The sequence below is a fragment of the Sturnira hondurensis genome, unplaced genomic scaffold, assembly GCF_014824575.4.
Source record: "Sturnira hondurensis isolate 20B ecotype Veracruz unplaced genomic scaffold, ASM1482457v3 Scaffold0001389, whole genome shotgun sequence".
Taxonomy (NCBI): Eukaryota; Metazoa; Chordata; class Mammalia; order Chiroptera; family Phyllostomidae; genus Sturnira; species Sturnira hondurensis.
Genome location: NW_028074020.1, coordinates 470,006 through 483,179, shown reverse-complemented (window position 1 = coordinate 483,179; position 13,174 = coordinate 470,006).

Sequence of the window (13,174 nt, the reverse complement as noted above, 5' to 3'; positions counted from 1 at the left end):
AGTCTCAGACATGGTCCTGCCTGCTGGCTCTGTGGGGAAAGAAGAGCTAAAAAAATGAACAATGGCCTTTGCCAGCACTTCTGTCTGGGAGAAAGCTGCCCCTAGCTCTCGCCCTGATGATGGACAATTTATTTCCTCCCTGTATGTCTCTGGTGCCTTTCAAGCTGCTGCCACCATGCTGAAGCTCAGAAGGAGTGAGTCTGAGTTAGTCTATGTAGGCCCTCTAAGAGGAACTCTGTGGGCATGCACTCTCCCCCGTGGGAGCATGCTCATGCCATTTTCCCCTCAGGGGTGCATATCCGAAACTCTAAGGATCCCCCAAAACTTGCAACCAGGGGAACAATGTGCAGCAGTAGCTCATCCTGGGCTAACCCCCTGAACCTCTGTCCAAGGCCCCATTCTCTCTGACTTCTTTCTCAGTGAACCAAACCATCCCCCACAATCTATCTCCTGTTGCTTCTTCAGTCCTAAGCCCTTCCTTGTTTCACTGTCCCCAGATTTAATAAAAATACTCTCAAAATTAAAAAAAAAACTTACTGCCTTGGACTGCAGCAGCCTCCTCATTCTCAATTCTCACTGGATTTTTACAGCCAGAAGTTATAGACTTCATGGCACTAGAAAAATGGGCTGGGGGGGCCTGGTGGGGGGATGGGATACTTTGCTCATCAGGGGGACTTCCAGAGCCAACATATTCCTCCTTATTTTTATGTATGACACATGGATGTGGGACCAGACCATTCTGTGTCTCCACCTCTCCTACCAGTTTTAATGGGGCCTCTTTAATTCCCTAGTCATATGACTTCCATTCAACTTGATTTCTGTCAGTTATGAATGATGGTTGTGTAGTTTACCTACAATTTTGATGTGGTTAGTGGGAGGAGGTGAGTACCATGTTTACCTATGCTGCCATCTTCTATACTGCTGCCATCTTCTATACTTCTAAAATGCTGTCATTTTATATTTTGATGACTTCCTTTTTTTCCTTTTATGGTTAGTGTGTTTAGGGTCAAATCTAAGAAAGTTTTGCCTAATAAAATGTCACAAAAATTTTCTTGCCTTTTATATTCATTCTTTTAGAAATTTTATGGTTTTAGGTTTTACATTTATGTTTATATCCATTTTGATTGCTCTTTGTGTATGCTGCAAGGAATGCACCAAAGTTCATTTTCTTCCACATGGGTGCCCAGTTTTTAAAATAGACACTGTTAAAAAGTCATTCTTTCTCCATTGAACTCTCTTTATGACTTTGTAAAAAGTCATTTGACCAGGTATGTATAGTTCTATTTCTGAGTCTGTATTGTATTTTATTTATTCATTTGTCTTTCTTTAATAATGTAGTTTTGATTACTACATCTTTATAAATCTTGAAGTGCGATACTGCAAGTCTTCAACTTTGTTGTTTTTAAGAATTGTTTGGCTATTCTAGGTCTTTGCCTTTCTGTATCAATTGTAGAATCAGCTTATCAATTATCTAACTGTGATTTTCATTTGAATCTATAGATCATATTAGAGAGAATTGACATCTTAATAATACTGTCTTCAAATCAGTCTACGAATTTAATATATCTCTCCATTTATCTAGGTTCTCTTTGATTTTTTCATTAACATTTTGTAGTTTTATCACACAAATCCTATATAAATTTTTTACAATTATATCTATTTCATATTTTTGCTATTATAAATGGTGTAGTTTATTTAATATCAACTTCTAATTATTCATTGATAGTATACAGACATAAAAAGATTTTTATATAGTGATATTGTAGTCTATGATCTTGTTAAATTCATTTACTTGTTCTAGTAGATTTTTAATGTTTTTTAATTTTGTTCTATGTAGACACGCATGTCTTCTATAAATGGCGTGTTTTATTTTTTCCCCCTCTGTGGTCTGTATGCCTTTTGATAACCCCCAGTGCAATGTTAAATAGCAATGGTTAGAACAAACATTGTGCCTTTCTTGTTCCTGATCTTAGGGGGGAGAACATTCAGTATTTATCTTTATCCATAATGTTATCTGTATGTTTTTCATGGATATTCCTATTCATGTTGAGAAAGTTTCTTTCTGTTCCTAGTTTGCTGAGTCATCTTTTGTCATCATGAATGGATGTCAGATTTTGTCAAATGCTTTTGCTACATCTACTTAAACAATCAAGAATATTTTTCTACTTTAGTCTTTTAATATGATGAATTATATTGATTTCTTTTCCAATGCTGGACTAACCTTTAATTTTCATGAGAAATCTTTGCTGGTCTTAATGTATTTTCTTTTTTAATTAATCAATTTGAGGACTCTGCCTATATATTTATTGAAAATATTTACACCTATGTTCTTGATGTATATTGGTCTGTATTTTTCTTTTCTTGTAATCTTGGTCTTTTCTAGTATTAGGTTAATATTGGAATGATAAACAACTTGGAAACCGTTTCCTCCTTTTTTATTTTCTAGTAGATCTTGTGTTGAATTGGTATTATTTCTTAATTAAATATTTATTAAAATTGAACCATAATGGTATCTGGGCCTAAATTTTCAAAACTATGAAGTACAATTTCTGGATCATATGTTAAGTTTTGTTTTCCAAACTTGGTGTACCATTCCACATCCCCACCAGCAATGTATAAAAGTACTTGCTGCTCTATATCCTTGCTAGCATTTGGTGTTGTCAGTATTGAATATCTTTACATATGTGCTTGTTCACACATATTTCCTGCTTGGTGAAGTGTTTGTTTCATTCAGTATTTTTCCTAGTTTTAAATTGTATTCTTTGTGGTTTTTCCCTCTTATTTATAAAATTCTTTATACATTCTGGAAACAAGTCCTTGTCAGGTATATGATTTATACATACTTTTCTAAGTTTGTGATTTATTTTTCATACTCTTAAGAGTTTTTGCATAATAAAATATATTTAATTAAATTTATGGGGGTGACATTGGTTAATAAGTTTGTATATGTTTCAATTGTAGAATTCTATATCATCTCTATATTATAGTATGTGCCTACCACCCAAAGTCAAATCTTCTTCCATCACCATATATTTGAGCCCATTTACCCTTTACTACTAACCCACCCACCTTCCCTCTGGTAACTACTGTATTGTTGTCTGTGCCTATGAGTTTTTCTTCATTTAAAGTTTTTGTTTGCTCATTTGTTGCTTTGAGTTTTATATCCCACATATGAGTAAAATCACATGGTTCTTAATGTTTTCTGTTTGATTTATTTCACATAGCATGATATTCTAATGATCCACATGTAGTCACAAATGGCAGCATTTTATCTTTTCCTATGACTGAATAGTATTCCACTGTATATATGTACCACATCTTCTTTATCCACTCTTCTATGGAAGGACACTTGGGTTGTTTCCATGTCTTGGCCACTGTGAATAATGCAGCAATGAATATAGGTGTGCATATATCTTTGTGAATAAATGTTTTCAAAATTCTCAGGTCAATACTCAGAAGAGGGTTGCTCGGTCATATGGTAACTATATTGTTAACTTTTAGAAGAACCTCCATACTGTTTTCCATTGTGGCTATACCAGTTCTTATTCCCACCAGTAGTGAATGAGGGTTTGTTTTTCTCCACAATCTTTCCAACACTTGCTATTACTTGTCTTCTTGATTATAGCCATTCTAACATGTATGAGGTGGTATCTTATTGTAGTTTTGATTTACATTTCCTTAAGAGTTAGTGATGTTGAGCACCTTTTCATACATCTGTTGGCCATTTGTATGCCTTCTTGGGAGAGCTGTTTGTTTAATTGAATTGCTCACTTGTTTGTTTGGTGTTGAGTTGTATGAATTCTTTATATATTTTGGATATTAGCCCCTTGTAAGAGCAGTTGTTGGCAAATGTCTTCTCTCATTTGGTTGGTTGCCTTTTTGTTTTGTTGGTGGTTTCTTCTGCTGTACGGAAGCTTTGTAGTTTGACATAACCCCATTTATTTATGTTTGCCTTTACTTCCCTTGCCTTTGGGTCAAATTTATAAAATCCTCCCTAAAACTAAGGTCCATAAATTTAGTGTATATATTTCCTTCTACGTAATTTTTTTATCTTAGTCTTATGTTTAGGTGTTTGATCCATTTTCAGTTAATTTTTATATAGGGGAACAAACAGTAGTATAGTTTCATTGTTTTGCCTGTCACTCAGAATAAAATATTTCAATTTGATGAGGTATAATTTATCAATTTGTTCTTTCATGGATCACGGATTTGGTGTCATATTTCAGAACTCTTCACTTAAGACTTGTAACCCTAAGTCACAGAGATTTTCCCTATGTTTTCTTCTAAAAGGTTTAGTTTTTCATTTTACAGTATGACCCATATTTGACTAATTTGTTGTTGCTTTTTATTTTGTGCATGCTAGCATGTTTGGTGGAACAAGGTGGTGTCTCTGTTGTCTTGGTTTAACCTCAGTCTTAGGCCTCATGTCCCTGATTTTCAGAGTAGAGGGGGTTTTGTTTGTTTGTTTTGTTTGTTTGTTGTTTGGTTTTTTTAGTGATGCCGCCTGTCTTACATATGGCAGCCAAATTTCACCTTGTATATTTGGTGTGTCTTTGATGGAAGTTTTTTGCCCTTTCTCAGTGGTAGCAAACCTCTAATTGTCTTGATCTAAGAAAGCTTTCTGCCCCTCATCTAAGGAATAAAAGGATTCTACTTCTCCTCCCCCTCCTCCCCCTGCTCCCCCTGATCACACAGTAGCATTTGTGCAGAATGTTCACCTTTGCTGCAACAGTTCCTGTATCCCTCTTGCATTCCTGCAATGTTCAGGAAGGCTTTATCTGGTGTTCTGCCCTGCCACTCATCTCTTTCATGATCACTAGATGTTAGGTTAAGCTTGTGGAGGACAGCCTGAGAGTGGATGTCAACTTTCCTTGTCTCTACAGCTCCAAGGAGTTCTATAATCTCATGCTGCTAGACATATGGTCTGAAGCAATTCATTAAAATTTTTAATTCAATTCTCCTTAGTATTTTATGGTGCCCTATGTCTCTTACCCTTCTGTTCTGCTATAAGTGAACCTTTTCTCCTTAGATTTTAGGCTACTCTGTTGCCATGTGACCTCAGCTATCTGATGGGTGTGAGAAATGTTATGATTTTGATTTGCATCTCTCTGATGACTATTAATGTCGAGCATCTTTTCATATGTCTATGGGCCATCTGTATGTCTTCCTTGGAGAAGTGTCTATCCAGGTCCTTTACCCATTTTTAAAATTGGATTGTTTGTCTTCCTGGTGTTGAGTTGTCCGAGTTCTTTATACATTTTGGAGATCAGCCCCTTGTCTGTGGTATCATTGGTGAGTACGTTTTCACATATAGTTGGTTTCCTTTTCATTTTGCCGATGCTTTCTTTAGCCATACAGAAGCATTTTAATTTTATATAGTCCCATTTATTTATTTTTTCCCTTTATTTCCCTTGCCCTAGAAGATATATCAACAAAAATATTGCTACATGGGATATCTGAAATTTTCCTATGTTTTCCTCTAGCACTTTATTGTATCACAACTTATATTTAAGTCTTTTATCCGTTTTGAGTTTATTCTGGTATATGATGTAAGTTGGTGGTCTAGTTTCATCTTTTGCGTGTACCAGTCCATTTCTCTCAACACCATTTATTGAACAGACTATTTTTACCCCCACACGTAAATTAAACCTACAATGAAATATCACCTCCTGCTGGTGAGAATGGCCATCATAAACAAATCAATAAACAACAAGTGCTGTTGAGGAGGCAGAGAAAGGGGGACCTTAGTGGACTTTTGGTTAGATTGCAGACTGATACAGCCACTGTGGAAAATAATATGGAATTTCCTCAGGAAGCTGAAGATGGAACTGTCTTTTGACCCAGCAATTCCACTGTTGGGAATATACCCTAAGCATTCTGAACCACTATTTCAAAAGAATTTATGCACCCCTATGTTCACAGAGTCACTATTTACAATAGCCAAGTGATGGAAGCAGCCTGAGTGCCCATTAGTAAATGAGTGGATCAAAAAACTGTGGTACACTCACAAAATAGAATAGTATGCAGCAGAAAGAAAGAAGGATCTCCTACCCTTTGAACAGCAGATATAGACCTGGAAAGTATTATGCTAAGTGAAATAAGCCAATCAGTGAAAGACAAATGCCATGTGACCTAACCTATAAGAGGAATTTAATGAACAAGTTAAATAGAAACTAACAAACAAAATAGAACTGCAGGCATGGAAACAGAACAGATTAAAAGTGACAACAGGGGCTGGGGGAGGGGATAATGGAGGAACAAAGGAGAAGGGACTAATCAAGGAACATGTATGAATGACCCATGCACATGGACAACAGTGTGGGAATTGACTGTGGGAATGGGGGGTGAAATGGTTGGAGGAGGGTAAAGGTGGAAAAATTGGGAAAACTCTTACAGAATAACAATAAAAATGACAAAAATATAGCCCTGGCCTGTGTGGCTCAGTGGATTGAGTGCAGGCCTATGAACCAAAGGGTCGCTGCTTCAATTCCCAGTTAGGGCATATGCCTGGGTTGTGGGCCAGGTCCCCGGTAAGGGGCACGTGAGAGGCAAGCACACATTGATGTCTCTCAACTTCTCTTTCTCTCTTCCCCTCTGTCTAAAAATAAATAAATAAACTCTTTAAGAAATGATAAAAAATAAAAAGTTATGATTTTGTTGCTTCTTGCTTTTTTTGTTGTTGTTAGGCTAGAAGTAATGCACTTTCCATCTTTTTTACATCCTAAGCTGAAATGTAACTCAAGTAGCTATCACCTTTTAAAAAATCAATTTATTTAAAGAATAGTGATGAGTAGGACATATATGAGTGTCCTTTGGTGTCATTGTTCCTTGTGTATAGGCCTCATTATCTATTCTAGCTCTAGGGTGTTTGCAGCTTTAATATTTTACTATTTGGAAGGCTGACAAATCTCTTATGACTTAAGGTATATTATTTATGTTTTTAATGAATTTTATTCTCATTTCAATGCATATGATAAAAAAAGAAAATGTTTCTATGGTATGATATTAGATTCAGTTTGAATAGCTTTTCATTTAAGTAAGACTGTAACTTAATTATTTTATTCAAATGGATTAAAGTTCAGAAGACAAGAAATGCCATTATTGGACCTCCAATTAATGGTAAAGTTTACTAAAGCTAGAAATTAGATGTAATCCAGCAATCCCTCTTCAGGGTATATACATAAAAGAAATGAACTCAGTGCCTCAAAGAGATACCTGCATTCTCAAGTTCATTGCAAATTGTTCACAATAGCTAAGATATTGAAACAAACTAAGTATTTCTTGATGGATAAATAGTTAAAGAAAATGTTATATTTGGAATATTATTCAGTCATAAAAAGAAGGAAATACTAGCATTTGTAACAACATAGATAAACCTGGAGGATATTGTTATGTGTAGTCATGCAGACACAGAAAAGAAAACACTGCATGATGTCCCTTATATGTAAAACCTAAAAAAATTGAATACATAGAAAAAAGAGTGGAATGGTGGTTACAGGGGCTGGGGGGTGAAGGAAATGGGGAGTTCAAAGGATACAGAGTTGCAATTATGTAAGATAAATAATTTTAGATATCATCTACAGCATGATGGCTACAGTTAATAATACTGTATTGAATACTGAAAATTTGCTGAGAGAATAAATTTTAGGTGCTATTATCACATAAAAAGTGATAACTGTAAGAAAATATGTAAATTAGCTTGACTGTAGTAATACCTTCACCATGTATAATGTATATCAAATTATATTGTACACATTAAACATATGTAATTTTATGAAACATAAGTTTTAATCTTGCTTCAAATAAATGTCCATTTAAGTATAGTAGATCATACTCCAAGACATAAAAAGCAAAGAAGTTAGATCGAAGCTATGCTGCCTTTAAGAAGTTTTCATGGTTATGTAGGATGTACATTCAAGAAATTTTTTAAGGAGGTACAAGATTATTTTGCATAATATTTATTTTCATAACAGCTTGAAACTAGACAATAAGTCAATTCAATAAATAATTTAGGAGCTAAATGAACTTTTATTCACTAAATGAAGAAAAATAATAAAAAAATAGTTATCAGTTTTAGGATGGAAACTGATTCTTGGTTTTTAAAAGTGTAGTTTTGTTTAAATATATCAGGATCCTGACATAGGTCTACTTGGGATTATGGATGGTGCCGTTGCTCTGAAGTAGATCAAAATATGTACCCCTTTCATCTGACAGGGTGTTCAAATGTTACTTGGAATATTAAAATAATTCTCCATCCCCTAGTTCCCAAGGACACAAGCTTACATAAATGTGTGGGCTCCTTTGGCATTCAGAATTCTAACAAGAAATAGGGCTCTAAATAGAAAAGAAAAAGGCTTAGTTTGGTAAGGCCTGGCTTTGATGGAAAGCAATTTCTCTTCCATGGAGCTCTCCAGGGTACTACACTACATCTACTTGAAGTTGTCCAGATCCACTGGACAAGAACCCTACACCCATATCCATATCAATGTCTACCTATTTTCCTAATTTTGATTTGCTTATATTTGGCTTGTTGTTGACCACAAATAACGTAGAACTTTGACACCTGCCCCCATTTGTCCCTATTTGTGTCCAGTCTGAATGAAACATATATATGGGGGAGAGAGAGAGTCTGTCCAGAAGATATCCAGCCATATAATATGAAAAATAAACATATATTTATTGAAGAAGATACAGGATACAAGAAACATTGTACATAGCACAATGATGTCTCAATCCCCTTCAAACTAGGCACCTTGGGACCTCACACAGTTCTCCCAATTGCCATCAGCTGCTCCATCGTATTTTCCTGAATCTCGTCTATGGTCTGAAATGTCTTCCCTTTCAAAGGTGAATTTAGTTTTGGGAAAAGGCAGATGTTGCAGGACACCAAATCTGGGTTGTAGGGGGCTGAGTCCCCTCGGTGATTTGATGTTTCACCAAAAACTCTGCATGAAACGTGATGCATGAGTGGGTGCATTGTTGTGATAAAGCTGCCAATCACCATTCTCCCATAGCTGCCTTCTGAATAATCTGAATATTTTCCATGGAGCAATGTTCAAGCTTAATGCAAAATCTGATGTAGAGCATTGCTCTATGTGCTCAGATGCTTTCAATGTGATGGCACACAGTGCACATGCTCACTTAATGGCACCTACCACCTCCACTGACTAGTACAGTGAAGCTGTCATTGTTCATGCACTCTTCTTGGCTGCCAGGTTATATCGATGTTGCACAAACCATTCTGATTATATTAACAATGGCTGGACCTTTTCTGGACAGTGTATGTGTGTGTATCTCTTTCTTTTGTAGCCACCAAATTTTCCCATCTTACCAGTTGAATTCCTAAACAGGGCATGAGGGAAAAGGCATTTTTATTATATTCAGCTGAGTATACTAGTAAGTAGTTATTAGCATGCTAACTGTTTTTATATAAGGAGGTCTTCTTATAAAAGTGCCTCAATAGAGTTTGTACCTTACATAAGATTTCTTTTATAAATTCTTTTGTAGTTTAAATTTTCATTTATTTTCCAAGTCCCTATTCATTGTTGTCATGAATTCAAGATATATAAAATTTGAATGAATCACCTAGCCTTTTTGAACAAAATTACTTTAAAAAATACATGTCTCTTACTTTAGCTAATTATAACGGAGCAGTGTTTCTAAAAGTGTGGTCTCATATGAGCACAATTAAAATCACCTGAGAACTGGGTAGAACTGAAAACATTCAGCCACCAACCCAGATTTTTTGAATCAGAAACACTGGAGCTCAGTAATCTGTGCTTTGATAAAGCCCTGCAGATGATGTATACTTACCAATGACCTAGAGTATGATGTCATAAGACCGTGACTATAAGTGTGAAATTATCTGGTTCAGTTTCATATAAATCATATTTAAAAACCCTTAAATACCAGGGAACCTAGTGAGCAGGTATGCATGGGCTCATGGAAATTCTTTGTCTGTATTTCTGATCAAATGTGTTTATTGTAGGTGATAACACTTTTGCAAATTACATGCAAATGAGTCTGAAACTAGGTTAATTGATAGATGTGCAAATTTAATTTTTTTACTGCTTTACAGATTTTTTAATATGTCGGAAGTTTGAATAGGGTAATATAGTGATTCCCATATCCTTAATCAAAGACTGCTTCAACTTTTTTTTTCGTAAAGAACTCTCCTCAACAGAGTTCCTAGATTTGCAAGGGACCTAAATGGAAAAGTGAGTTAGGGAAGAATAACCAATCACATGGGCTAACTCAACCTTGGCGAACCTGTGAAAAATGTGGGCAGCTGGATTACCTTCATATCTTGCAGTATTGCTTTGGCTTGTAAAAGTGTATCTGTTTTTTAACTATGGCTGATTGTTGCATTTATGTATGTCATCCTTGAAATTCACTTCCTGTTTTGTAGATTCATCATTCTAACATTTTGGTAAACCCACTGATAAGATCAACTGTGTTTTTCCCTCAGAAAATAACATTATAACCAAATATGATGAACTTACTTTAAAAGATTTAGAAATAACAATAAAATTAAAATTTTACTATTTGATTTTTGGCTCATACATAATAGAGCACAACTCATTTGTAATAGGTGGCATTGTTAAAATTAAATGATATGCAGTTCTAGCTAAATCATGAAATGTGAATATCTTTCATAAAAGTCTTGAGTTAGACTACAATGGTTACTACTCTTCCTGCTCTCTAGTATTTTTAAGGGTGAAAACCTATTAAACTGTGGTCATAATTATTTATTATTTAACACCATTCATTGCAACAAAAAGGTAATAATGAGCTTATATTTCACAAGTATTAATTGATCCCCCTCCTGAAACTGATTTTAGGGAACCCAAAGTTACTTAGTGTTTTAGAGAATAAAAGTTCTCTGACACTCCTAAGAATGAAAAATAATACATATTTGTTAAAATTTAAACACTTAAAAGTACCCTGGCTCTCTGTGCACAATTCCATTTTTATACTTTAAATCAGAGTACCTTCAAAATAAAATATTGAATATTTTTCTGATCGTGCTTTTATGCCCTGTTGGCTCGCCATTTCCCAGCTATTTGGATTATAAACTTTGGGGAAATAGTCAGAGAATACTGATAGACTGTATGACTCTTATAATTACATCCCAAATATGCATTATTTTGCATATGTCACAGTATAGAAATCAAACAACTCTGTAGGATCTGTGAGTGGTCTGTGAACTGCTGATCAAAGGCCCTGGATTCATATTTCACACTCTGTTAGTAGGGCAAGGTGAATTGGTTTTTATCTCCATATGGATCAGTTAAATTTTTCAGTTAAATTACACATCTTTCACCCCCTAATCCTAGTCATCCAAAGTATATCATTTGTCCCAGGGTAAAGAAGTCAGTGCGGAGGTTTAAGAATACCCTTCTCTAGTCCTAGAAATACTCAGAACACATTCTAATGTTCTAATGGTGGTGGAGCCCATCTTATAATCTTTTATTATGAATAACATATTATTTAGAAACTAGATATTGTACATTCCCAGTTCCAGAAGCAGCAAAATATAGTCAAATGTTGTATAATTTTAATGCAGTGCTACAATAAGTGGAAATACAGAGATACATAGGTATGTAGAAAATTTTCCTGATGACTGAAAAGAAAGCAACAATCTCTTCTGTGTACAATTTGCAGAAGATTGAGAAGGTTAAGTGTTCCCTAATAATTGCTGTTGTGCTAAAAATAAAGTCATCATGATTTTCACCAATAATCCAAGGGCCTTCTCAGCTAGTAGAATTAGATCCAGTAGGTCCTGTTTACTAGTAACTTAAAAAAATCAAATTATATGTCTTTGATATAGGGAGTCAACACAGAACCAATAAGCATTAAACTTTGCAGAGTTAAGTACTGCCAAACATTTTTATATCAGCTTTTAATGTCTGGCTAGAGTAGAGAAATTTTTGTTTGTCCGTATTTATTGAATACCAGCCATATGCTGTGAATGAAGAGCTTAGTAGGTTAGTTCACTCACACAAAACAAAATTCAAAGTTTGCTGGTAAAGAAAGATAAAGACATTCTGAAATATGGATATGGAAAAGATGTTATTGAACTACAAAGGAATGGGTAATTGATTTTCCCCAGAGATGAGGGAAATGAGAGTATGGTGTGGGGTAAGATCAGAAAGGCTTTGCAGAGCATCAGAGTGGGATAGAACATTTGACATTCAGGCAGACCTAGTTTTAATTCTAAGTTTTCCATTTATTATCTGTAAGGTCTCAGAAAAATTATTGAGACTTTTCCAGGCTCATGTTCCTCATCTGTAAAATACAGATTATATATTACAAATTGTCAGGAGGACTAAATGATTTCATGAAGGGCATACACCTGGGGCATAGTGGGTTTTCAGTAAATTAGAGTTGTTACTATTGATTGCTATTAAGAATAAGTTGTCCAGGGAGATTAGGACAAGGAAGAGACAATAACATGTGCATGGATTTGACTGGAATATGAGATGGTAGATGAAACCGGAAAGACAATCAGAGGCTAGATGGTGAAAGCATTTGCATTCAGAGATAAACGAGTTTGGATAATTCACTGGAAATGATTGAAAATCCTTGAAGAATTTTCACCATTGGGCTGCCAGTGAGAAGAATGGATTGGACAGAGAGAGTATATAAATTTAGAGTCAGAATTATCAGTAGAGAGGGATCATTAGTATCATTAGTTCAAAGAAATGCATGAGTTGAATTTAGGCAAAGGCAATGGGGATGGACACAGACACTTAAAAATATTTGAGATAAAAATAAGACTTGTTAACTGATTGAAACATTAGAGAAACAGGAGCCTATTAAAACCATTGAGTTGAGGATGGAGTTTTAATAATTTTTTTAAAATGAGAGATGTGTGCATGTGTATATGCTAAGGGGAATGTTGAATGAATGAACATAGATAAAGGTTAACTTTCATATAGAAGCGAAGTAATACCTTCACAGTGAGTAAGCTTCCTAAAATAGGTGATGTGGTGTATTTATTAAATGCACTAACAAAAGAGCAAATTTATTCATTCAGAAAATATTTACTCAGTCCCACCATGTTCTGGACATTATGCTAGATGCTGTAGGGAATAAATTAAAACTGTATCATAACCACATGTTGATAGGTGTTATGAAGAAAAAGAAGGACAAGGCTAGAGAGTATGAAGAT